This window comes from Tenrec ecaudatus, chromosome 7, assembly GCF_050624435.1.
Source record: "Tenrec ecaudatus isolate mTenEca1 chromosome 7, mTenEca1.hap1, whole genome shotgun sequence".
Classification (NCBI taxonomy): Eukaryota; Metazoa; Chordata; class Mammalia; order Afrosoricida; family Tenrecidae; genus Tenrec; species Tenrec ecaudatus.
Window position 1 is genome coordinate 7168677 of NC_134536.1, and position 25648 is coordinate 7194324.

Genomic DNA, 25648 nt, shown 5'->3' on the forward strand with positions numbered 1-25648 from the left:
TCCACTTGAGCACTAGAAACCAAACTCAATGCTATGGAATCAATTCTGACACAGAACTAACTGCCCGGGCAGGTTGTGAGACTGTCGCTCTACGTGGGAGTAGAAAGCTTCATCTTTCTCCCAGGAGTAGCTGTTAGTTTCGAACTGCCAACCTCGTGGCTAGCAGCCCACCGCCATCACCCACTAGCCCCCTCCCCCGCCCTCACCCCTAGTCCCACAAAGTTCTTTGAGAAACTCCAAAGTGTCTATAGAATCTTGCAACAAGTGGGTTGTAAAACGCACGCTATTCGAAAGGTTGGAGAGAGAACTTTGGGAACATTTGTCTGGGCTACACAAAACTTGTACACATCTTTTACAGGCACCATTGTGTGGCCTCACTTATTGCCAGGAGGACATGAAAACAAGCCCTTGCCACAGGTGGTTTTCCACGCCGAAGCCTGGAGTGATTGTCTGCCCACTCCCACGCTCAACCATCCTTGTTACCCATCCCTTCTTCCCTCACCCCACCCCCACCCCCTTTCCAAATTCTCATTGTCTTATCTTTTTTGGCAGAGCACTCGTCCTGGGCTGCTAACGACAAGGTACGCAGTTCGAAACCACCAGGCCCTCTGCGGTTTTAAGAGAGGTTTTCTACTCGCTCAAGGACTTGCAGGCTTGCAACCCCACAGGGGCAGTTGTTCCCTGCCCTACAGGGTCTCTGTGAGTCTGCATGGACTCCATGGCAGTGAATTTGAGTGCGTTTCCTCCAGCCCAACCCAAAGAGCTCCCTGTCTTCAGGGCAGGGGTGCCGGCCCCCACGGGGAGCCCTCGGCAATTGTGCAGCGTGTAGGGGTTATGTGTGAGCACAGCTAACGCCCCTCCCCTCCCCGCCCCCCCCCACGCCTCCTGCAGCCTATCAACAGCTGGAGAGCAGGCGCACATACATGTGCCCAGTCGGCAGTCTGGAGAACCCCGGTGCCCTAGCGAACATTCCAGGCTAACACGCCTCACCACTTCAGAGACAAGGCACATTTCTAGGAATGTGGACAGGCTGGCGCGTCTCGAGTTCCCACAGCCTTCCGCCTGTGCAGGTGGGCCCCCGCCCCGGTCATCTCTGAGACCCTGGGAGTGCCACGTGTGCGCGGTGGCGCTCGACCTGGGCGCCTGGGTCTGGAGGGCGGGAACACAGCCACCTCCCGGCGTAGGGCAGCTCCCATCTCGGCAGCCCAGGTTCCGCGGTGTTTGGGGGCCTGGGGCGCGGAAGGTACGGGGGTGGGGGGATCCAAGGATCTGTGTCCGGGGAGGGTGCAGGGAGGCGGCGGGTCGCCCGCAGTGGCGGAAGGAGGGCGACTCCCCGGCCAGCCTGCGGGCGGGCGGAGCAGGGACACCGGGGATGAACCGGGGCGGGGGACGCAGGTTTCTAGCAGGTTCCAGCCCGGAGGCGGCCGCCGCGCGTCCCGCGCTCGTGCGCTCCAATTGGAAGGGGCAGCGGGTGACTCCCGTTTCGCCGCTCGTTCTCCCCTCCCGGAGCTGCTTTAAAAGGAAGTGACATGGGCGGGGAGAGACGTAAGCCAGGACCACTTTTTTCCCCTCCGATGGGCCCACCCCGTGGGTGGAGTCTCGCCTTTTCCGTCCAGCGCCGGCTCCCCAGCCGCCCCAGAAACTAGTGGCAGTTTGGGGCCCAGCCCGCGCCGGGGGTGCGTGCATCCAGGCGGCCGGACACGCGGTAGGTGCCACGGTGCCATCGGCGGGCCCTGCGCTCGGGGCGTGGCGGGGCCGCGTCCCCCGGGCCCGGGGCGCGGGGACCCGGCGGAGGAGGGAGGCCTCGGTGCCGCGGGCGCGGCCCCCAGAGGCCGAGGCGGCGGAGCTGCGGGCACAAAGGGACGGTCGCTTTGTGTTGGGCGGGCAAGCGCGCCTGTCCTCGGGCGATCGGCGGTGGCTCCTGGCCCCATCCCTCCTCCTCCCCCTTTTCTGGGCGCTGGATGGCGGTTCCTGTTACACGCTGGTCACTTTTGTGTCGCGCAACATGTTCTTCCGTTTCTGGGGTTTCTATGGCAACCACGAAAATACGCAGCCGGGGTGGCGAGGGATGGACGCGGCACGGACTGGGAGTTTGGAGCCCTCCAGGCCGGGGGCGTGGGGGTGGGGTGGGGGCTGAGGGCTGCTCGCGCCCGCCGGCCTGGGTGGGTACCCCCTCCTCATTTTCGGTTTGGTTTTTCCTTGTGGCAGGAGGGCTGGGGGGAGGGGAGTTGTCAAGGAAACGGGCCTTTGTAATTACCTCTTTATTTACCTAATTCGCCGCCTCTGAATGTCTCCATCATATCTAGGAATTTGAGTAAACCAGGGTTGAGATGTTTCTGGAAGGCTGCGGCGTCCGCCCTCCCAGAAAACCCCAGCGCTTCTCCAGCTAGCGGGTGAATGCCGCGACCCAGTGAAGGGGAGAGCCCGGTGGTGGAGGAGGTGGGGCTGGGCAAACAAAGTTTGAGAGGGTGTCTGGATATTCACGCTCATCCGCGCGCTGGTGCCTGCCCAGGTTTACCTAAAATCCCCCAATTCTTAAACGAGGAGCCTGTGCTGTAGGCTGAACTTCACTTAGCACAAGATCCAAGTTCAGCAAGTCTGCGTGAGTACCACGGGGCTGACCCAGCGCCATCCATCCTTCTCTGTGCCTTGCCATTCCCCACAGAACGCACGTGCCCAGCCCATTATGACATCAGCCTGGTGGACCCGCTCTCCTTTACCCACCTCCTACCCTTCATAGGGAGCTTTGGTGGCCTGGTGGTTAGGCTTTGGACTGCTCACCTGAAGGTCCGGAGTTCGAAACCAACAGCGGCTCCACGGGAGAAAGAGAGTTACAGTCTAGGAAACCCACTGGGGCAGTGCTATCCTGACCTATAGGGTCGCCGAGATCCTTAGCATCCAAACATGATGCTAAGTAATTTGACAAAGTGTGTGCGTGACAGAAAGGTGGTGGGGGTGGGGTGGTACATTAACCCTAAGACTGAACTTTCTTAAGAGTAACCCTAGAGGGCAGGGTAGAACTGCTGCCCCCTGTGAGTTTCCGAAGCGACACTCTTCACAGGAGTAGAGAGCCCATCTTTCTCCCAATATTCTCTAAAGAGAGTACAATGATTGGTTTTCTAAGCAAATTGGTGGGGGCAGGGTTGGGGCAGACACGAGGGAGGCAGTGATGATTTAGAGGGAGGCAGTGATGATTTACCTCGCGTGACATGCGCAGAATTGTTGTGCTAGGAGTCTAATCCTGCATCTGTGAGGAAGAGAAGTCTCTGTCCCAGCCGGGGGTCGCAGGTCTAGCAACACCACTCCTCCTCCTCCAGGACAGCCAAGGACTGTTGACGCCGGAGCCTGTCCTTTGCTCGGGCGTCCCCAGTTACCCGCCGTCCTTGTGAGTGGCGGGTGAATTGATCCTGGTTTGTAGCCACCACGTGCGTGCTGCAGAGTGGAATTGATCCAGGGCGCTTGGACCATAGCGCTACCGTGGCTCGGCTCCTGAGAGACGGGAGCTGGAGACAGGAATTCCCTTCTCTGAAAGTCTTGCCTGTAGGTGCTGCTGAGTCTTGTGCTACCCCTGGCAGCCCCCGTGACCGTGTGACTCCCCCTCGGGGTGTTACCGCGGGATCTTTGCAGAAGTAGGTCGTTAGGGGTTTTTCCCATGGAGCTCCGGGTGGGTTTCATCTGCCAACCTTATGGGCAGCAAGTGAGAGTGTAGCCATTTGCAGCGCCAGAGCCCCTAAATCACCGGATCACGGCTGTGGAATTGATTCTGACTCAGTGACCCTGTAGGACCCGCTGTTGGGTACCACCGAGATGGCCCAACTGAATGAAACACTGCGGCTCGGGCACTACTGTTTCTATGTTGAACCCGTTGTTGCAGCCACTGTCAGTCCATCTATCCAAGACCTTCCTCCTTTGATGTCCTCCAGGGATGGGCTCTCCTGATACCGTGCCCAAAGCACTTGGGACAAAGTCTCTCTATCCAGGCTTCTAAGGAGCATTCTGGCCGTTCTTCTTCCGGACAAAATTGTTTGTTGGCTATACTTCTTCCCAGACCGGTGAACTGGTCATCATCTCATCTCCCAGTCTTAAACATAACCTTCCATTTTCGATAAAGGCCCACTGGGAGATCTCGCGGTCCGCACACTGCCTCCTGCTGTTGAAGCCAGAAGCCTGGGTAGAAACCTGAGAGTAACCCAGAAGGGGTTTTCTTTCCTTCTTTTTAAATTATTTTACTGGGGCTCATACAGCTTTTATCGCAAAACAGCCATCCATCCATTATGTCAAGCACTTTTGTACATTTGTTGTTATCATTACTTGAGTACTTGGTATCAACTTCTCATCGCCCCCCTCCACCTTTCGTCCCTCACAAACCCTTGATAATTTATAAATTATTATTTTTTCATATCTTACACTGACTCATTTTGATCGGTTCCCCTTTTCTCCCTCCACCTTCCCCTTCCCCTCCTGGTATCCCTACTCATTATTGGTCCTGAGCAGTTTATCTGTCCTGAATTCCCCGTGTTTCCAACTCTTATCTGTTCCTGTGTACATGCTCTGGTCCTGAAGGGGTTTTCATGGGTGCTGTTTGCCAGGACTCTCAACTGAATGTGTTATTATCTCTGTTTCATAAAATTTATTATGGGTCAAGCAGCCTTAAGGATACAGATACAGCCAAACCAAAAAACCAAATGCGCCACTATCGATTGGATGCCAACTCATCGTGACCCTAGAGGACAGGGTGGAACTGCCCCTGTGGGTTTCTGGGACGGAGTAGAAAGCCCCGGCTTTCCCACAGATACAGGCGGGATCTGGAAATGGCGGTATCTGGAAATGGCGCCTACATTGTAAAAAGACCTGGGACAAAGGGGAGAGCTCACGGCATGGACTTTACCTGGAGGCCATAAACATAGAAAAGACTAGACAACTGGGCTTTGAGGGGGGCGGTGACAGTACACATGGAGACGTGGCCAGGCTGTAGTTGATGTTTTCGAAGGGTCTGGAAAGCAGGTGAGCTGAGTGTCTTGTTTCTAGTCTGAAATGGGCCTGAGGGCTGTCGCTTTTCCCCGTGGTCCACGGCCCGATTGACCGTGTATCCTTTGGTCACACTAGACCACAGAGGGTCCCAGGCTGGAATTTCACACGAAGCCTAACAGGGAATGGAGGCCAACAGAAAAGGAGCAAGAAGGGGAAACAAAGTAACCACAAACGAAAGGAAAGTAGCAGATCGCCACCGCCAGCAGGCTTTTCTGTCTGTGCGCCCGAGCTCTGGTAAACACAGACTCTGCAGCAGCCTGGGGCAGGCTCAAGGAACCAGAGACGACTGCAAAGCGAATTCAGAGCCCCTGGAGGGAGCCAAGTAGAGCAACGTTCTGTAAGACTGCAAACTCAGACCTGCGGGTTACTGCCCCTCTCGGGTTTTAAAAGCCACGGAACACCCCCGGTGGCAGGATTGGTATGTGAGCAGGTGGTCACTCAGAGCTGAGAGGAGGGGGAGGACTAGACGTGTATGTGGGGGTGGCGGTGGCTGGGGGGGCGCACAGGCGGCGGGGGTGATGGTGGGAATCTGGCTGAGGAATGGCCTTATCAGGAAGCGGAGGTTTTAAGGAGAGGAGACACCCATTCCAGGGCAAGAAGGCCAGGGTGTCCCAGACCGTAGGACAGGAGATGAGAGTTGGATTGTGGTTCAAGGTTCTTGTTCCAAGAGCTTGGGTGCGGCCAGTCTTGTGGACAGGAAGAGGGCTGGTTGACCCAGTGCTAGGAGGGGCAAGAAAGAGAAGACACAAATTCAGAGAGAAGTGGTCTTATTTTTAAATTAGAACAAGAATGACTGTGAGAAGGAAGACAACATGAGTTGAAGGCACGGTCCTTCCTAGTCCAACTGTGGGTTGAAGTGCAGAGCACAAGACCAGGTGCAAGGCAGACTTCACAGGAGAGACTTGGGGTGGGGCTAGGTCCTCACCTTAATCCACGCCAGGGCCACACTCAGATGGGTGCTTGGCAGGCTTACTGCATTCTGTTCGGGAAAGCAGGTCTAGTGAACATAGGGAGACACTACAGCCTCATTTCGGAATGGTTTTGGATGCCTGAAGGTTTGGAGAAGTGTGTCTGACCAAGTGTGGACATCTTTCCAGGAGAGGACCGCCCGCTGGAGAAGGCCATCGTGCTTGGTACTATGAGAGGCAGTGACAAAGAGGAAGGCCCTTGATGAGATGGATGGGCTCAGCGGCTGCATGGCTGCGTTCTGTCACAGGAACACTTGCGAGGATGTCGCAGGACCATGCCGTGTTTCGTTCTGTTGTGCACGGGGTCGCTTGGGTCGGAGCTGACTCGCTGCCACTGAGCAGTAACAACAACGAGACCTGACCATGATTGTGTAACGTTCCCCTGACCTTGTGGTTGGTATTGTTAGGTGCCGCCCAGTCGGTTCTGACTCAACAGTGGCCTTCTGTACAACAGAAGGAAGCGCTGTCCCATCCTGTGTCTGTCTTAACAATTGTCCTCTTTGTTGCAGCCACACCTTGTCAAGTCATCTCACTGGGGGGGGTCTTCCTTTTTTTAACACCCATCATGATGTCCTTTCCCAGGGACTGGGAAGAAGGAACAGGCTGTCCACTTCTGAGCGATTCGCCACTGAAAGCCTTACGAATAGCAGCGGTCTCCGAGCTTGGGAGACTGTAATTCTATAATCTCCGTGTCACGCAGAACCAGCTTGGAAAGTGGGCTTTGGAAATCTGCAAGTCGACTTCGAGCAGAGCCCAGGGACGAGAGGCAGCCCCAGCCAGCGCCTCGAGAGAGAGCATGCGCTCACTCTTGGCACAAATATTTATGTCACATCCGTCACATCCCGCGTATGCCAGGGGGGCGCTAACCAGGAACCGCTGAAATAATGGCCGTTTTCAGAAGGTCGCCCGGAAGGTTTTCAGAGGCAATGCTTTGAATGGTCTCCCTCTCCTGCTAAGGACTTAATAAGAGGAACTGTTTTACAAAGAGAGAGAGTTTTGGGGAACCTCATGGAACAAGTTTCCTAAGCTGTCTTCTTTATTTTCTAAGATGCACCCTTGCTCCACAAAGATTTCCTGTTTCAGTGTTGTCTTCACTCTGTTCTTTGTTCTTCAGTCTTCAATCTGCTCTCCTTTTTCGTCTGGCATGAAGGCTTGGCTTTCACGCATCCATCCATTCAGACATGGCTGCACACACGCATGCACCAGCTGTCATTGTCATCGTGTCCATTCCCACACACAGCAGCCCCATCACAGAACAGAACAATCCACGGCCCGGGCCTGCGCCCCGCTCGCATGGTTACAGTTGACCGCGCTATTTGAGCCACTGGGTCCGTCCATCTCAAGGAGGAGTCCCTCGTTTTCTAGGGGTCCTTCTGCCTGTACTGCTTCCAGACAGATCTGTTTGTTCTTTTGGCAATCCACAAGACTTAACAGTCATCGCCAACACCGTAGTTCAATATCGCTTACTCAATGTCCAACTTTCACTTGCACCTGAGGCCATTGAAAGTACCATGGCTGGGTGCACCGAAGTCCTCAAAGTAACATCTTTGCTTTTCAACACTGTAAAGACGTCTTGGGCAGCAGGTTTCCCCAAAGCAGGTTGTCGTTTGGTCTCTTCACAGCTGCTTCCTTGAGCACTGATGGTGGATCCAACTACGAAGAAATTCTTGACAGCCCCGATCTTTGCTCTGTGTTACCTACTGGTCTGGTTGTGAGGATTTGTCATTTCTTTACGCTGCGTTTGTAGCCTGTGTTGAAGGCTGCAGTCCTTGATCTTTATTAGCAATTACTTCAAGTCCTTTTCTCTCTGGGCAAGCAGGCTGTGTCATCTGCATCAATACGGCCTCCATCCTGATGCTGCGTTCCCTTGCTCTGAGGCAGCTTCTCAGATGCATTGCTCAGCATACAGATTCAGTAAGTGTGGTGAGAGGACACGGCTGTGCGGCATCCCCCCCGCCTCGTGGTCCATGTACAGGTTCTGCAAGAGAACAGTGAAGTGTTCTGGAACTCCCACTCTTCTCAAGGCTGTCCATCCATGCATATGTAGACTTAGATAAATCATCCACCCTTTCGTCCATTCATGCAACAATCAGTGTTGAACATGGTGTGTCACATACTGTATGTAGTAAGGATGCAGCAGTAACTGGGAAGGCCTGTCTTCCCTAAAGAAGTTCAGGATCTTGTAGACAAGATGTGGACAAAGGAGAGGGATGGATTTTTGGTAGAGACATATCCCAGCTCACCCCATGATGCTAGATGCTCCTGTTATTGAGCACTCTTACTGGTCGGCAGTGTTGGACGCAGGAGATGGAGTGGCTTGCACCATTCTCGTATTTCCACACTGGTTGGGAATATGGCTGGTGTCAGGGAGCCTTTGTTGCTACACTGGATGCGCAGCAGTGGGATTTCTGTCCTGGGAGACTGGGGTCCTCGTGGAAGATGTGTACATTTGCTTTCTGAAAATGGGGAGCTGTTTGAGATGATCTCCCATGAGTCCTTCCCCTGGTGTGTTGCCTGTTGCATTTTGTAAAAGGAAACTCCTCCCTCCTCCCTGCACATTATATACACGTTGGGAAACCTGCTGGCTGGCCCCCTTGCTATTTAGTGCTAGATCTCTCAGTGCACGTGACCAGTCATTATCCCCACCGCACCCCCTTCACAAGTAGGTTTCCACCTCTTGTAGCTTTCAGCCAGTCTTATATCCAAATAAAAGCACCCCTGAACGCCTGTGGGGAATCCAGTACCCGTGGAACAGCAAGCTACGCGCCTGCTTACCGTATTTCACATTTGCATTTCCTGGTGACTTGAAGCTCCTGTGTGCAGAATAGTTTCCCGCTACTCACTCTGCACCTCCAGGGGAGAAAAAATAGGCACCACCCAACAAGAGTCACCCTGAGAACCTCCCTGCCCACCTCCAGCAAGTTCCTCTTTCCTATTTTAATCTCAAAAGAGCCCCACTTCTCTCCACGTGGACCATTTGGTAACTGGCTGGCACAGCTCCGGTCCTTAAGCAAGACACACGGAGAGGAGAGAGGAGGGGAGAGGGAGGGAGGGGGGAGGAGTTCTCTTTTCATGGTAGGGTAAAGCTGGTCACTGAAATTCCAGACTCGGGGGTGGCAGTAGCCTCTGCAAGGGCCATCAGCCTCGAAGGTGGGCACCAAGGACCACAAGCAAGAGACCAGTTGCTGCGGAGTCCATTCGGACTCGTGCAGAGGAGAGCTGTTTTCAGTGGCTGTGAATCTGTGAAAGTGGATGGCTGGGTCTTTCTTCCAAGTGCTTCCAGTCGGCTTGAGCACCCAGTCTTTGGGTTAGCAGCTGATCTCTGGACCCAGTGTGTCCTACGGGGCCCAACCATGATGAGTGTGCCTTCATCGAAGGCGCCTTAGGCGCTAACACCTTGAGGATGTCACCTTCGCATCCACCGACTCCTTGTACCTCTGCAGCCAAGTGCAGCAGGCAGAAGCCATCGTCACCCCCTTTTACAGATTAAAGAGACCGCAAGGCGAGAGCGCGTGCATATCATGAGAAGTAGCAGAGCTGAGATTGGAGCGCTGGTCCCTGGGATCCGGAAAGCAGTCTCTGAACCCCTGCACCCGACGCCTCTGGTGTTGTCCGCTCCCCACGCCCAGCCAGTGCCTGGTACACAGGAGACAGCCGCAAACTACTCTGACATTGGGAGCAAACACCCACCGCATGGATCTTCCTGGACATGCCTTCTTTCTGATCTCTGCAGAAGTCCTGCAACAGAGAGTCGAGCTTAGATGTCAGATGGAAACCAACAGCCCAACTTCTGAGATAAGCCACTGCAGCTTTCGTGGGCCGGGTTGTGTTTGTTGTGGTTTAGCGAGGGAGGTGGATGCTACAGGGTTGGGGGTGTGGTGGGCGTGGCAGAGGGATGGATCCTGTGATTAAAAATGCTGAGTGGCATGGCTGTCCATGTATTAAATTAAATATGGACTCTGCTCCAAATCAGTGTTTAACCATGGGTTGGACTTGAGGGAGAACCCACTCAGATGGCTGCAGAGGCTGGGGGAGTGCAGGCGGAGACTTTCTGCTCCTGTACTGAATTTCAGCAAATCTATCCCAGAGTTTAAAGCCAGTCAAGGCTCTCTGCAGAGACACCACCAGCCCTGGCCAGTCCAAGAGGGGCTCAGAAAGGCAGTGCTCCCGGAGCCGAGCGGAGTTTGGGTCCTTTCCCAACCCCATCAGCGCCCCCGGTGGGCAGCGAGGTTCACTGAGACTGGTGACCTTGGAAGGAACCGTAGGTCCTCACTGGGCCCTCATCGTTAGCCATCCCTGCACACCTTCCCTCCCTCTGCCCTGGGGAAGGTTAGGTTGCACGGAGGTGGGGTCACCAGCTTGCTTCTCCAGGGGCGGAGGTTCCTTGGTAATCTTTGATACGCAGTCCCCTTCTAGCATCTGTCTTCCTGAAAGTCCCCTTGCACCCAAACGTCCTTCATCCGAACCATCTGAACCCTGTCCTGGATGTGTCCTTCCTTACATGACAGGACTACTGTTTCTTTACTGTGGCCAGTTTAATTACTGCCCTGGGAGCTGGGGTTAGTGCCCGTCAGTTCTGACTCACCACCACCCCAGGTGTGACCAGAGAATAGGTGTTTTTATTAAGTTTCAGTCTTCACTGGAGGGAGCCCTGGTGTCTCTCAGGAAAGCATTGGGCTGCCAAGCTCAAGGTCAGTGGTTCAAACCTACTAGCCTCTCAGTGGGAGAAAGATGGGGCTGTCTGCTTCCGTAAAGATCGACAGTGTGGGAAACCCTGTAGAGCAGCAGTTCTCAACCTGTGGGTGGCGACCCTTTTGAGGGTCGAATGACCCTTTCACAGGGGTCGCCTGATTCATAACAGTAGCAAAATAACAGTGATGAAGTAGCAACAGAAATAATTTTATGGTTGGGCTCTGCAATAGGAAGGTTGAGAACCACCGCTCTAGAGGGCCATGCATCAGAAGGGCCTCAAAGGCAGTGGGCTTGCTTGCTTTTGTAGCTTCATGGGAACAGGCCCCCAGGTCTGGCTCCATCTGAGTCACTAGCTGGGTCCGAACCTCGACCTTTCCATCAGCGCATCTCTTCCTTGCTCCACCAAGCCCCTTGCCGTCACCCAATTGCCATCCGGCGCCCCCTTGTGGGTCAGAGCAGAACTGTGCTCCACCTCATGATCTGTGGTTGGTTGGCTTAGTTTTGGGTTTTGTTTTGGAAGTCCATGGCCAGGACTTTCTTCTAAGGTGCTTGTGGGTGGGCTTGAACTGCCTACCTTTCATTTAGCAGCCATGTGTGTTAACCGTTTGCACCACAGAGCAAATGCCTTTGCCTGTGGCCTGGGGTGGCTCCTCGCGCTGTCTGACAAAGCAGAGGGTTCATGGGCCCAGAAGTCAGACCTCACTGCCAGAGCTGCTCCCCTCTCTGGGACCCCAGCTGCTCCTCAGGGTGACCTGTGGGGCAGGCAGTTGTAGTGGGGGCTGTCCTGTGCCCTTCAGGGCCTGCAGCAGCCTCCCGGGTGCCGCCCCCGCCCCAAGGGTGACAGCCATAAATGTTTCCTGATATTGCCAGGTGTGCTTGGGGACAGAAGCCCTCCCCGGGCGACTCCTCCCCTCGGATGGAACCACAGTTTCCTTCCTGATCCAAGAAAAACCTGTTTCTCAGGAGTCGATTGGGACGCATAGCAGCCCCGTAGGACACAGCAAAACGACCTTGGTGGATTTCTGACTGTCGCTCTATAAGGGAGTCGAAAGTCCTGTCTTGCTCCCTTAGAGCAGCTAGTGGTTTCAAACTGCTGATCTTGGGGCTAGCAGACCAACACCTAAGCACTGTGCACCAGCGCTCCTAAGTAATGTAGCAAGAAAGATGACCTTCCATGACGTCGGCTGACGCCGTGCTGCAACAATGTGAGGACAGCGCTGGCCGCAGGCGTGTTTTGTTCTGTTGCGCAGCGGGTCACTATGATAAAAAATGATTGGACGGCAGCAGCGACCCCACGTCTTGGTCAGGGTCTCTGATGGTGTGGCGGTTTAAACTCCCCACCAGCTGCTCCACGGGAGAAGGCGGAGGCTGTCCGCAAGGGGCAGTGCTGCGCTGCTGTTCCTATGAATCAGAATGGACTCCGTGGTGGTGGTGGGGTTGGGTTTTAGCTACAAGGTCCTTGGTTCAAATCCACGAGCCTGTCGAGGGAGAGAGACGAGGCTATTCTGCTCTAGTAAACATTTACAGCCTTGGCAACCGTGCACCAGGTCCCCGAAGTTAGCACTTGGTATGACGGCCATGGATGCCCCCAGCGCCCCACCCCAGTCCCTTGTGCTGTGTGCTGGGGAACAGGCCCACACTGACCCCATCCTAGAGGAGGAGGAGCAGGAGGAGAGTATACTTTTCTTTCTTTTTTTCTACGTAAACAAGTGAGACTGTGTTGGGTTGACATGCAAAAAGTCTGTGTCTTTTAATGGCAAAAAGGAGACTGTCCCACACCCTGCGGGGTCGTGGCTTCTCCTGCCAGTGGGACGGTCTCCTTAGACATGCTGGAGAAGAATGCAAACCTACCTGACGTCCCGGTGACTCTTTCTGTGGCGGTTCCATAGCCCTGCCCTTCAGTTGTCTTCTCCACTCTTAGCCCCCGCCCCACCGGCCCAACCTTCACTAGGCTTGGGAGTGGGAAGGGTAGGCAGGGTAGGAGGTACTTCATTCAGTCCCATGCACACCAGCCTGCCTTGGCTGGTTCTTCTCTGTCTCCCATCCTCTGATGGCCCAGTTGATAGATGGTAGTGTGGGACCTTGTCTCCAGGGGACACCTCCACTTCTTGCCCTGCTCAACGTCAGTGAGTACCATGACTGTATCTAGGATAGGCAGTGCCTCCTTTCCTTCTTCCTCTTAGCACTCCTGGATAATTCTTTGTCATATTCTCAGAAAGGCTCTTTTCCTTGGTAATGTCTTGAAATCTGAACACAAGGTCCAACCCAAAAAACCAAACTCATTGCCAGCAAGTCGGTGCCGACTCATAGTGACCTTATAGGACAGGGTAGAACTGTCCTTGTGGATTGTTGAGGATATAACTCTCTAAGGGACAAGAAAGCCCTGCCTTTCTCCTGTAGAGCAGCTGGTGGTTTTGAACTGCTGGCCTTGCGGTTAGCAGCCCAATAGATAATCACGACACTACCGGGTCCAACCCTTAGTAGCTTCCCTAAAGAAACCCAGCCCCCCGCTCTAAGGGTCTCCAGTCACAGAGATATCACCCCGCCTGGACCTGCTCAGGGAGGTGGAAGCTTACATAGAGGGGTTGTCCTGACGGCGAAGAGGGGAACACAACACCTAATTCACTCTGTGTGTTGTTTGAGCCCTTTCCAACCAAGGGGGTTGATCTTCCAACACCATATCCGACAATGTGCTGTTGCGGTCTCCGTGAACTTTTCACTGACTGCTCCTAGTCTGTCTTAGTCTGGAAGCTTCCCCGGAACCTTCCCACCGGGGTGACCGTGCTCAGATTTCAAATACTGGTCATGTGGCTTCCACCATCAGGGCACCATGGGGCCACCAAAAGTCAGCAACCTGACCGGTGCGTGATGGAACTAAGCAACTTTTCCTTCTTTTACAGTGAGATGTTGGGGGAGGGAAACACAAAATGATCTCTGTGGACTTTGCCCAGAGATAAGCAAACTGTTTTATTGGCTCTATTGGCATGCGACTGAGGCAGGCGATTGGGCCCTTTCATTTATGCCTCTGTGTGTGTGTGTGTGTGTGTGTGTGTGTGTGTGTGTGTGTGTAGGCTTGTTGAACTAGCGGCTTTGAGCCTACATAGGAAGTGCCACTTGGCCAGCATGACACAGTGTTGTCTGGAAGTAAGAATAGCATTCACAGGTTACACCGGCGCACAGGAATACAGCCCTCTTCCCCATGGAATTCCTGAAACTACCAGTAAACTCATGGCTGTGGAGTCGATTCTGGGTCACAGGTGTCCCTGCAGGACAGGGTGGAACTGCCTCTGTGGGTTTCCAAGACTGCCACTCTTGCCTGGAGTGAAAGGCTCGTGTCTCCCCTGGGCAGTGGCAGTGCTTTCAAACTGCCAACCTTGCGGCTAGCAGCCCAGCCCAAAGCGTAGCCTCTACGACTCCAGGACTCTGTGGAATTCACTGGGGGACATTTGTGCAACGCGGTGCCCAGGAATTGCCCTGATGGGTGGGGCCTATTGCACCTGTAGGAGAGCACTCTGACAAGGAGGAGGTGTCATAATCTCATTCAGATTAAACCAACACATCTCCCAAGCCCATCACTCATGTAAGAGACAATCCAGTACCTGGCTGGGGACAGGCCCACATTGCAAACCTGACAGGTGACGTGAGGAACATGGTTTGCAGAAAGCCTATGTTCTTAACTGATTCATCTTGAACCGACTTACAGGCATGTGGAATGCTTCTTTGACATGCTTGGCTGTGTTTTACATCTGGAGCTCCAAAATGCAAAGGTTTTTATTGATAGGTCTCATCGATAAGGACTGGTGATTGGAATTGAACTCCAGAAACAAAGAAGGATCCAAACTCACAGCCACTGAATCCATTCCAATCCGTAGGGACCATATAGGGCAGAGCAGAACTACATGGCATCGCAGTTACGTAGTTACATGGCCTAATGGCATCGTGTTACATGTGGGGCTGCTAGCCAGAAGGCCATCGGTTCAAAACCATCAACGACTGGAGTGAGAAAGCCAAAAGTGGAAAACCCATCAAAGATTTCTCCAGCTGAAAGAACTTGGGTAGGGGGTGTAGGGGAGGGGATCAAGCCTTGAGTGACAGTACCGAAGATTCATTGAGCAAGATATTAAATGATGGAGGTAACTTCATATGATGGGATGAATCAACAGAGTATGGCACCCAAAAGGATTGCTCCCCATTTCAGAAGGCAGTGTATGACCAGAAACTAACAGGGCTGAAGGAAGATGTCCAACCTGCACTGGGACATTGACCAAAAACAAAGCTCGAAGAATTGAGGTCATGCCAATTAAACCGTTCCAACAAACCGATGACGCCCGGAAGCAATCTGTGCCAAGAAATTTGGGAGACAGCTACCTGGACAACTGACTGAAAGGTAACTGATGATGCTCATTGCCAAGGCAGCCGGACAGAATGTGGAAAGGAATCAAGCTGTATCATTAACATCATACGCAAGTAAAATTCTGCTCGAGAAAATCTGAAAAATGGTTGCAGCACTATCTTGACAAGGCGCTGGGAGAAACTCAGGCTGGATTCAAAAGACGACCTGGAATGAGGGACTTCATTTTTTTTTATAGCAAATGGGTCTTAGCTGCAAGCAGAGGACACCAGAATGTGGCTTAGCTGTGTTCTCTTGACCGTGCAAAGGCGTTGGACTCTGATCGTAACACATAATGGATGGCCTTGAGAAGACTGGAGTTCCAGAGCACATCTTTGTGTCCCTGCTGAACCTGTATGCGGATCAAGAGGCCATTATTTGAATAGAACCAGGGGCTACAGCCTGGTTTCAAATCAGGAACAGCGAGCCTCAGGCTGTGCCTAGTCAGTCTGTGTGCTGAGCAAGAATCCAAGAAGCTGGACAACGTGAAGAAGAAGGTTTACTAACAAGCTGGGATGTGCACGTGACACCATCTGGTAGCTGAGGAGCAAGAGGACTTGGAGATATTTGCTGATGAAGATCAAAGGCCACAGCCTTCAATATGGATTACATCTCAAAATAAGGAAAAGAAAACCTTACACTGTGGACCAATGAGTGCCACGGTGATAGATGCAGTAAGTAGTGAAGTTGTCAAGGGTCTCGTTCTGCTTGACCCCACATGGGAGCAATGTTCAGGAAAGTAAAGGACTTACTACATCGGGCAATTCTGTTGTAAACCCCAAAACCAAAGGCGCCGCCATCGAGTCAATGCTGACTCATAGCAAAGTAGAACACCCAGTCTTTCTCCCGAGGAGCTGCTGGTGGTTTTGAACTGCTGACCATGCGATTGCAGTCCAGTGTATAACCACTACGTCACCAGGGCTGCTCCTGCTGTAAAAAGTCCTCTTTAAAGAGTTTAGAAGGAAAGCTGTCATGTTGAGGACTGAGGTGCACCCGACCTAAGCGATGGTGTTTCAGGTGCCTCCGATGGGTGTGAAAACTGGGCTGAGGAAGGCCAGAGAAGAGTGGATGCCTTTGAATTATGGTGCTGGAGAAGAACGCTGGTTGTCTCATGGACTGCCAGAAGAACAGACAAATCTCTCTTGGAAGACATACAGCTCAAAAGCTCCACAGAAGCAAGGATGAGAGTCTTCAGCTCACATTCTGTGGGCATGTTATCAGGAGGAACCCGTCCCTGGAGAAGGACGTCTTGCTTGGGCAAGCAGAGGGTCGGTGAAGAAGAGGAAGGACCCTCAGTGAGATGGACGGCCCTAGAGGTTTGCCACAAGGGGCCAGAGCATCCACTGGGAGGACGGTCCACCGCACATGGCAACGTCGCCATGACTGACCTGGTCCCTCTTTCTGAAGTCTGCTGATGGACACGCTTTCTGGACTGACCAGCCCCATCCCGCTGAGGTGGGTCAATGTTACAAAGTGATAGGCGTAGTCGGCAGTCCTTCTGGAAGACAATTACAGTCCAAGGAATTTTTTTTTCCATTTTGGGGTTATCTCTTCTGAACCAAATACAAATGCCATCTCCATGCCTGCCTCACAGATGGCTCCTTCTATCAGCACGCGACACAGGACCGTGCCTCACGTCTACCGTATCTCTTTTCTCGTGCTGGGCCAGGCTTTGGCTTGTGAGCATTTTATGGAATTGTGAAATGTGTACCTTGAATTGCCAGATGTTTTAGATGCCTTCATAGATCAGAAAGTGGCTCTGGAACAGCTGCTGGAGTTTGAGGTTAGCATGCGTATGCGACACCGCCTCTTAGAAGCTCAATATTGTTTTCATTCCATGGCAGCACAGCTAGAAGCTAAAGACCAGTTTCACAATGCAGGAGAAAAGGCAAAAATGATCAAGCCCATCATGGGAAATCCTTTCTCGCTGGTTTTGATGGTTTTTCCTAGAGATTTTCAAGAGATTTCCTAACATCCCTTGGGTTTTTCTAAAGAACAGGGTAAAAAAAATGATACAAAAAGTCTAGAAGGTTCTATTGCCTCTGACCAAGGTTTACTTTCTAAGAGAGTTAAAATAGGGAGTTTTCCTGCAGGAAGTGTAGCTGATCAACACTACAGCTTAGCTAATTCATGGAAAAAGTAATACATCTCCCCCTGTGAAGACTTCAGGGAGGCTGGAGGGTCGGGGGTTAACCTGCTAACCCCAGGGAGGGCTGTCCCGTGGGAGAAAGACGAGGCTGTCGGGCTCAGATACCCTAGGGTCTCCACTCTGCTGTAGGGTCACTGTGAGTCAGAAGCAAGTTGACGGCAGTGGGTGTTTTGTTCATGATTTGGTTTGGTGATGAAGTCTTTGCTTTGTTACTGATATTTTGAGGATCTGTGTACAGCTAAGACCCTCCACTGACTCGCCGGATGAGTGATTAAGAAGTCGCCAGCTGGACATTTCTCTGGGAGAGTGTGTGGTGCATGTGACTGACCATGCAATTGATCCATTTTATGAATATTTATTAACCACCCACCACAGGCTAGAACCACCCTGGATGGTGTGGCTATAATGACAAAAACAAACTTTAGCTCCTAAGGACCTGAGTCTTGTGGGAAGACAGACACATATACATGAAGGGGAATAGCATTTATTCATGTTCTGTGGCTGAGATAGTGCACTGAATTTTTATATCTTCTGTCTCATTTATTGGACTGCCAGAAGACTGAATTAGTAAGTCTTCAGGGGGGGAAAGACAACAGGAATGCTCCTTAGAAGAAAGGATGGCGAGATGCAAGCTCATTTCACTTGGACAGGTCATCGGGAACGACCACTCTCTAGAGAAGGATGTCACGCTTGGCAAAGGAGAGAGAGAGAGAGAGAGAGAGAGAGAGAGAGAGAGAGAGAGAGAGAGAGAGAGAGAGAGAGAATGAGGGTGACTCTTAATGGGATGGATTGCTATAGCAGTCACCACTATGATTTGGGCTTACCTAACATCATGAGGATCGCAAAGGATCAACAATGCTTTAATTTATATATATATGGGCCATGAGTCAGAGCCAATCCTTAAAATCAAAACAGAATGCCCCCCCACTACTGTTCAGTTGATTCTTCCTTATAGCAACCCCAAAAGGCAGAGTAGAATTGTTGCCCTGGGGTCCCCAAGGCTGTAAGCCTTGGTGGAAGCAGAGCGCCTCATCTTTCTCCTTTGGAGCACCTGGTGGGTTTTGAACCACTGACCATTTGCTTCGCGGCCTAATGCTTATCTCACTCTGCTACCAGAGCTTCTTGAGCCAATGCCACCGCCGCTAGTGACAGCAATTGCCCATGCAGTCAGTGACCATTACCCCACAGTGGTTGAATTCTCTAATAGTGAAGGGGACGGTAGCTACAGAAGGGACATCGAGGAGAGGGGGATAGATGTTTGATGGAAGCAGGCTAGCAGCCCAGCCTGTGACCCGCTGTGCCCACAGGGCTCCCGATATCAGTCCGCTGCTCTCTCTTCAGTGGATCTCCCGGGTGTGCCTGAGAACCATTGCCCGAAGCGTGGTGTGTGGGACTCCTGGTTAAACTCGTGTCCTCAGACTGGCACGGGGACTGTCTGGAATCGATCCTCATTAGTCACAGACTCTGTATTTGCGAATTTGCCTATTTCATAAGATGTGTTTCCAACCCCTCAAGTCAACACTCCGGGGATGTCTGCCATCATTGTGGACATTGCAGAAGAATAAGCAAATTGAGTCACCTGTCGCACCTGCTCAGCAAGGTGAGGCGCTGCCTTGCGGTTTCGGCTCTGGGAACTGTTCCGAGGGCTCTCCGCAGTCTACTTGGAGCATTTTCACTTGTTGTGGCATTCTTTGGTCATGTCACTTTTTTGGCTGCCCCCAAGCTAGCGCTGAAGTTCTGCGCCGGGTTCCTACCTGTGGGAAGGCTGTGACACCCCGATGGAGAAAGTGTGTGTGCGAGATGGGCTCAGTGCAGCCATGAGCCGTGGGACTCTTGCCTCCGAGTGCCATGCTAATGAGTCTGTGTCAAAGTGTCTTGGGGCCACTGTATTAAAGCGTCTTGAAGGAGGACCACACAGATGACAAAGGGATGTGCTGCTCAGCAAACGAGCATGGTGTGACCAGAGCCTCGCAGGCACCTTGCCCTGTTTTCCCCCCAGGAACAAGCGGTGCGGCGTTTCCCGACTCGGTGTTTAGACCTAACTGCTGTGCGTGTGGGAATAGACTCTGCAACTGAGTCGGCAATGGACTGCTTTTTTAATGGATTCCCTTTTCCGGAGACTTTGGGGTTTTTCCTGGCCATTATTAAACATGTTTCCGCGGGCTGCACCTTTGATGATTTGCCTCGGGGGTGAGATGCCCGCGCCTCTGAGTCCAGGCAGCATCGTGGGTATGTAAACTGCACGGTCACAAAGGACCCGGAACTTGGTGTCATGCCCTGGACAAAGCACCTTGAACTTCTTCTAATAATTGCTCATTTTGCTCCGGGTCCCACAAATGATACACCAGCCAGGAAGCCTGGTGAATCTTCACGTGTGTCCGTCTGGTGTAACTAGCGTCTCCCTCCCTCTCCCTTGAGACAGAGGCTCAAGAGAAGGACAGTGAGATGTAGGGATGATGGCAAAGGAAATCCCCCATCCCCAGGGACTTAGTGATGGCCATTGGCGGAGAGGTGGCCTGGTCGTGAATGAAAGGGGCGCAGGTACCTCGCTTCTGATCGCTTCAGAAATGGTCTCAGTTTGCTCCTCGTATTGCTCAGTACATATACCACGTTTTGTTTCACCATGCACTGGTCGATGGACATCCCAATAGTTTTCAGTGTTCATCTAATTTTAAATTGACCTCTTTGTGGTTTTAAAAAGCAAAGCTGTCCCTTTGCTGGCAAATGTATCCGTGGCTCAATCCGTGCTATTTTCAGTAAGCTTGCATGCATATGAAAAAGAAAGATGGGTGAAGAACGGATAGGATGCCTTTGAATGATGGTGCTATCGAAGAATACTGAAAGTGCCATCGACTGCCAGAGGACAAACAGATCTGTCTTGGAGTAAGTATAACTAGAGTTGTCATGAGAGGTGAGGAGAGTGAGACTTGGTCTCAGGTGGGACCAGTGGGAACAGGACATCATGCCTGGTGAAGTAGAGGGTCAGAGAAAAAGGGGATCTTCCAGCAGATGGATTAGCAGACACGGTGGCCGCAACAATGGGTGGAGATTACGTGGACCAGGACCAGGCAACGTTTTGCTTTATGGCACCATCAGGGTGTTATGAGTCAGAGCTGACTAGAGGGCTCCTCCCACCATCACCACTTTGACACCGGATGCCACGAAATAACAGGAAACAGCCCGTGTGCCGTGCTGTGCTGCCCTGTCCCCAGCATCTCTGAAGAGGGACGGATATGTCCACCAAGGGCTTAGAACAGTGGTTCTCAACCTGTGGATCGAGACCCATTTTGGGGTCAAATGACCTTTCACAGGGGTTGCCCAATTCATAACAGTAGCAAAATGACAGTGATGGAGTAGCAACGAAAATAATGCTATGGTTGGGGGGTCACCACCACATGAGGAGGTGTATGAAAGGGATTAGGAAGGGTGAGAATCAGTGTCTTCGAGGAAGAACCATGGTGTCAGTCCATCTTGTCGAGGGCCCTCTGTCTCAGAACCCCCTACTTTTCCAAGCACAGTGTCCTCCAGGGACCGGCCTCTCCTGATAGCATGTCTACAGTCCAGGCGACAATGTCTCACCAACCTCGCTTCTCAGGAGTGTGTTGGCTTTGCTTCTTCCGAGATTTGTGTGGGAGGCCAAGCCATGGGGTGCATTCGGGGTTCTTCGCCAACACCATCAGGCAAAAGGCCTTTGTATTTCTCAGACCCTCCATGTTCCCTGTTCCACTGGCCCAGGCTGGGGGCCTCCTGTCACAGGGCTCACAATAGGTCAGGGCAGTCTGAGCTCCATCCCTGGAGACGTGAACAGCCTCCAGCTGCACCTGCAGTCCCGAGTTGGATGACGCCGCCAAGCCCAGGGTGGGGTCCCCGCATCTCTGCCCTGCAGGCTGCCAGCTCCTTGGACTCCTTCTCCCCTCTGTGGGTGCTTTCCTTCCCTCGATTTGAACAAGGTGCCCAAGCCGGAGGCTACACTTGCTCTGTCACCACAGGCCTGTCCGCCCTCTCTAGGGTGCCGTTGACACTGTAAAGAGCCATCCTGAGTCCAGCTGGCATTCCAGGAAATCACCTGTTCAGAGTGACGTCTGGTACGCTCACAAGGTGCTGACTCTCAGCTTAGAACATTAGATCTAATCTAGAATGTTTTTATCATCTCAAAAAGAAACCCTGTGCCCCATCGCCATGTCTCCCCCCACCTCACCCTTTCCAGTCCTGTTGTTGTCCACTAGCTGTGACCAAGCCCGACCCTGACATTTGGTGACCCCACACACAAAGGAACTCTTGCCTAGTCCGGCACTGTGTGTTGCAGGCCAGGCTGGTCAATCTTGGTGTGTCCACACGACCACGTTCTGCTCTCTGCCTCTAGAGGCGCTGCCGCGTCTGGGCCTTTCATACAAGCCGTCCTATCGATAACGGATGCTCTTTTGTGTCTGGTTTCTTTCACTTAATGTGTGTTTGAGGTTCATCCGTGCTGCACATAGATCAGCACGTGATCTCATTTTGTGGCTGGGTGTTGTTAGGTGAGTTGGTTCCGACCCATTGTGACCACAAGTCTCACCGTCCTAGCCTTTAAGGAGCACACTGGCAGTATTTCTTCCAAGACAGAGCTGTTTGTCCCTTTGGCAGCCCACGAGGGGTTCCATCTTCTCCGCGGTCTGACTTTCACCAGCATGGGAGGCAAAGGAAAATAGCACGGCTCGAGTCAGGCACACCTTAATCCTCAAAGCAACATGCTTGCTTTGCACGACTCTGAAGAGGCTTTATGCGGCAGTTCCCCGATGCAACACATCTTGGCTGGGAGGTGGTGGTTAGGTCCTACGGGGCCAGTTCCTACCCCTTGTGAGCTTATGCACAACAGAATGAAGCTCCGCCTGGTTGTAGCATCCTCACAGATCTTCCCAGGCTTGAGCCCCTGGCTGCAGGGTAGCAGGCCAACGCACAGGTAGATCATGCTTGTTTCTCCATTCATCAAGTAATGAGCGAGTGAACCGTTTCCCCTTTGGGACTAGCGTGCATACGCTGCTCTGAACTCGGTGGACAGGTTTGGTCGTGGACCTACCTTTCCATCCCATGAATAGATACGGAGGAGCGGGATGGCTGGATCACATGGCCACTGTGTTGTGCATCTGGGGAGCCCTGATGGGTGGTTTGCATTCATTCCTCAAACTGTTTGTGACGCAGGGACACGTCGATGCCTCGGGCCTTCAATTCCAAATCTCTTTGCTCCTCAGATCCATGCTGGAAGATCGCTATAGAATTCAAGAAGGGGATTTCGTGTGCGTGGCGACCAAAAGACACCTCAGCGACACTGCCGGCTTGGGTCCTGAGCACCATCATCACCATAGTGATAAGGTGAGTCTCACGTGATTGCCATCACCCGGTGCACATCCACGGCAGGTTGGCATGAAGCTGTGGTCTGTGACGTGTAGCATGCCCCACCCAAACCCACTGCCATCGATTCTGTGCCGGCGCCCAGCAACCCTACCGTCCAGGGTAGAACTGGCCCCGTGGGTTTCCAAGACTACAACTGTGTGGGAGGAGCCTGGTGGTGTCCTGGGGATGGATGGGTGGGCACTTTGGAATCACCAGCAGCTCCGTGGGAGAACGACTGGGCTTTCCACTTTCATCAGCAGTGAGTCTCGGAAACCCACCGGGGCTTGTTCTGCATAGCCTTGGCTGGATGGCAGTGAGTTTGGCTTGTTTGAACTCCGTGTGGGGGTAGATAAGCCCTGTCTTTCTCTCTAAGTGTCTGCTAGCATGACAACAAGGTTTTGAAATTGTGTGAGCAGCCAAAATGGGACAGGGTGATGTGACGCAAACTGGTGCTGTTGTGAAAAACGCTGCAAAGCAGGAGAAAGCACCTCACAATGCGGTGCACCCCGAGGCGTCACGCAGAGCCAGGCTGTGCCCCGCCCCAGTGTCACTCGAGATTAGAAGTCACATTTGCTGGCTCCTTCCGCTCGAAGCACAAGGTGGTTCTGCAGCTGCAGGCGGTCTTCACAGCTTCAGGGCACTCGCTTTTCTGAGCCAGGCTTTGCATTCCGGGAGATGGTCCTTCCTGCCGCCAGCATGGGCTTTCTTGGAAAGGAGAGGTGGTCCAGCGAAGCGCATTCTAGGAACTTGGCCAGGCTTTGGGGCCAGTGTTTGTTCTCTCATTTAAGCCTCGTTTGCTGAGCTTGAAGAATTAAATTGCTGGCAGAGGGAAACTGCCCCTAGAGAATAAAGGGGTTTGTCATCCGGAAGGGAACGATCCCGTGGTTCCCAGGGAAAGGCCCGTTGGAGTAGCGTCTTGCGGTTTTCTAACAGCGTGTGTTTTTGTTTTTCCTGTGCTCTTGGGGGGTGGAGGCCAATGAGTCAGTTCTGGCTCATGGTGACCCTTTGGCTCACAGAATGAAGCAGTATATATTCCTAAGTCAATCTCACCCGGGGGTGGCCACTGTGAAGACCCATTTAACTTACTGCCATAGAGTCAGCTCTGACTACAACAACCCTGTAGGACAGCGTGGACCTGCCCCTGTGGGTTTCCGATACTGTGACTCTTCACAGGCATAGAAAGCCTCGTCTTTCTCCCGAGGAGCAGCTAGTGGTTTTGAACTGCTGACCTTGCGATTAGCAGCCCAACACCTAAGTCTCTATGCCACCAGGGCTCCAAGAGTCTTTTAGTAAACCTTAAAAAGGACAAAGACAAACAAATCGAATCACTGGAAGAGGGGAAATAGCATATAGGCTGTGCCTGTATCCCCCAAAGCGTGCATATTGATTACTCGGTAGAGAGGAAGAACAGACTCACTACAAAGTCCCCAGTGGCTCATGGCAGTAGCTGAACGAATGATTACCTTATCGAGTGTATTCAATGAACGGGTAGATCTGCTGCACATGGCTTCATTAAGGTGTCAACAAGGTGAGGCGTTACTTTGAGGGCTAGGGTGTGCCTGACACAAGCCACAGTATTGCCAATGACCGCGTATGCATGTGAAAGTTGGACATTGACTAAGGAAGACCAGAGATGCATGGGAAAGATGTTGCTGGTGAAAAATATTGAAAGTCCCATGGACTGCTAAAAGGACCAACAGGTCTCCCTTGGAAGAAGTATGGCCGGAGTGCTCTTTAGACATGAGGATGGCAAGACTTCATGACTTCTCAGAAGAGACCAGTCTCTGGAGAAGGACATTGTGCTTGGTGAAGTAGAGGGGCAGGAACAAGGAGGAGGATCCTTGCTGAGACCCAGTAGCTGCCACAATAGGCTCAGCCATAAGAACAGTGGTGACGGCACAGGACCAGGCAATGTTCCCTTCTATGGTCCAAAGGGTCTCTATGGGTCAGAACCACTGGATGACCCCCAACAACGGCACAACATTGAGGAAGTGCATAGCTTACCTCAAGAAGGACCAGTAGACAGTATGGATGCAGCCCCTCATCCACAGCGATACCTCTCCTCAACCAGCAGCCACGTCCGCAGCCTCTCAGCCACCTGGCCCCGTGGCCTCTGGCTCCCTGGACCAGGAAGGCAGTCTGAGCTCTGCCCTGCAGTCTCATAGTCTTGGCGCAGCTCTGTCTCAGAGTCTCTTTCTCACAGCCCATGACGCCTCTGGTCCTGGCCTCTACCACGTCAGATAGAGATTTTGAATGTGCTCCACTGCCCATAGTTCTGGGATTTCTATCTCTTCCGAGGAAGACAGCTCATCCTCACAGCCAGGGAGTAGACCCTGAAATGGACCGATACCCTCTATTTGTGTTGCACATGCCTTATTTGCATAACCCCACCCACTCATTTGGTGGGAATTACAGCTCTGGATAGACGAGCCATATTATGGCAGTCCATTCCACCACATATACGAGGTGTATCCACACACATACATATGTATGAATCATGTTCACATTTTTCAGTATTCCACATTAATCTTCTTATCCTGTACCTTCCAGAGTCTTGTGTGTTGGATCTGTCTGTGTGGACATTGATTCCAGAAGACATAACTGAGGGTCTGAGAAGGGAGGAAGCTTGTCAGGTTCTTGATCAAATTAAACTGTGCCTTCCAACTACTTTGAGCCTCCATGCCCTTATCTGTCAAACGGTGCACCAATAAACCAGTGTTTTCCAAATATCAGGAAGTATTGCATGTTAACATACTTATGCCATCTGAAAAATGCAGTACAGAAGTGTGTTTCCCTCCCCACACGCACACACCCTACATGTAAGTATGTTATCTGTTCAATAAATTCTCATAGTAGAATAATCAGAAGCAGCAGGAAGGAGAAGATAAAGGTTTCCCTTCATGGAGTGAAGTTGAAGGACTCCTGGAATGCTGATTGGTTCAGCCATTTGGAAAGCCATTGTCAACCTCTAGTAGAGATGAAAGGAGCCCCGGAGGTGCTGTTTGGTTAAGTGTTGGAGTGCTAACTGCATGGTCAGTGGTTCAAATC

The 25648-nt window shown here is 52.5% G+C and overlaps 1 protein-coding gene across 2 annotated transcripts in view; it reads left to right on the forward strand.

The window, feature by feature from the left end:
• The first annotated feature begins 945 nt into the window (after positions 1 to 945).
• The window catches only part of AGPAT4 (1-acylglycerol-3-phosphate O-acyltransferase 4), a 66949-nt gene continuing 42246 nt past the window's right edge, over positions 946 to 25648 (forward strand). The window contains exons 1-2 of one of the 2 annotated variants that reach the window (XM_075554288.1): positions 946 to 1070; positions 22459 to 22579. The gene's annotated coding sequence lies outside the window, so the exon portion shown is untranslated. Of the gene's footprint in view, positions 1071 to 1575; positions 1706 to 22458; positions 22580 to 25648 lie in introns of those variants that run through there. The other variant, XM_075554287.1, reaches the window with a different exon arrangement.